Raw genomic sequence first — 1,659 nt, forward strand, 5'->3', positions numbered from 1 at the left:
CCTTTTTCTCTCCTTACTTTTCAGTAAAGATTGGTATGTCTGCAACCTGTTGAGGAGAGTTATAAGGGTATATTCCACTTTGTTAAGAATCGCATTGCTAACAAAGTGGAGGAAGCTCTCCAGCAAAGAATGCAGGATTATGCTAACCTGACTGCCCTCATCAATTCTAGACCCATTCATCTCCGCCACATTAAAGTGGACCATCATATTAAGCACATGTTCATGAACAGAGGTGTCTTCCTCTATTTTGGAGTTAAAGATGTATTTTAGAGCCTCATGCTTGAGCTGTCCATACGGTTGTCTAAACATCCCTTATAGAGACTCCATGATCTCACGCGCTGAGACCATGGGCTCATGCTTCTTGGCCAACATGTCACTAAGACTGACCAAGAGATAGGCTTGGGTCTTCTCGTTTGCTTGTGTCTATCGCTCGTACGCCTCCCGAACATTTCGAGTGGCGTTTGGAGCTAGAATAGGAGGACAGACCTCCGTAAGGGCAAACATCAGATCCTCGATGATGAGTATCGTCGTGATCATATGTTTCCAACTAGAATAGTTGTCGCTAGTAAGTTTTTTGGCGCTAAACAATGCGATTGTGGCTGTAGCCATTTTTAAAAACCGTTGCTGAAAAACGAACGAACTTTTATAAGACTTTACTAAACCACATTTTAACCAATTAGTTTTAGCAAAACTGTTTTCAAGTACCCTAAGTGAAAAGACTTCTATTTTGCAATGATGTCCCAGCGAGGCAGGACAAACGTCATCTGTGGGGTGATCAGATGTCTCTTCATTGGGATGAGACATTCTCAACCATTAGGCAGAACCAACTTTTGGAACTGAACCTAACAGCCACCATTTTTTTGGTTCAGAACTATTAACTCTTAACAATTTCACATAAGTGTAATCCCTCGTTTTTGGCACTAGAGTCCCACCCTAATGAGTCCACCATAGGGAAGAAGTAGATTAGGAAAAGAGACTAAGTAACCTTATCATCTTATAGGAGATCAAATAAAGAAACGCACAAAACTACCATCCTATAGGGGGACACTCCCAAGGTACCTCGAAGCGATGCGCTGAAACTTTATTCAACCTATCGAGAGATATCGTGGGATATGTTGTAGCACTTCTCGCTCTCACTTACTATGAACATTCTCTCTATCCACCTTGATATTGGCCTACCCAAACACCATCCTTCAGGGGGACACTCCCAAGGTGCCACGAGGCCGAGGGTAGATCTTACGGTGTGGACTATAAGGGAGAAACGCGAGAGATTTAAATGAAGCATCATAAGCCCCAAGTACCTCCCACTGAATGTTCTACTTAGAAGTTCATTAGCCTAAAAATTCGGCTACTGATTTTAGTCCAAGTCATTTATTAAGTCTGCTTAAAAACAACTTTTTTCTTTGAAATAGAACAAGCTCAAGTAGTCACATTTAAACTCTTTAATGGACTGTCCTTAACTTGCATGCATGCATCAAATCCATCTAATTCACCTTTCTAGGTAGGTTCCCAATTATGGGTGTTCCGTTTTCGTAATCTTAAATACCCCAGCCTAGTCAGAACCCGCCTTAGACAAAAGGTCCCCTTATAGATAGATTTGCTACACTTTAACCTTTTATTAGTCAATTTAATCCTATTAAATTGATTAAAAGATTAAAG

Source organism: Benincasa hispida, unplaced genomic scaffold, assembly GCF_009727055.1.
Source record: "Benincasa hispida cultivar B227 unplaced genomic scaffold, ASM972705v1 Contig644, whole genome shotgun sequence".
Taxonomy (NCBI): Eukaryota; Viridiplantae; Streptophyta; class Magnoliopsida; order Cucurbitales; family Cucurbitaceae; genus Benincasa; species Benincasa hispida.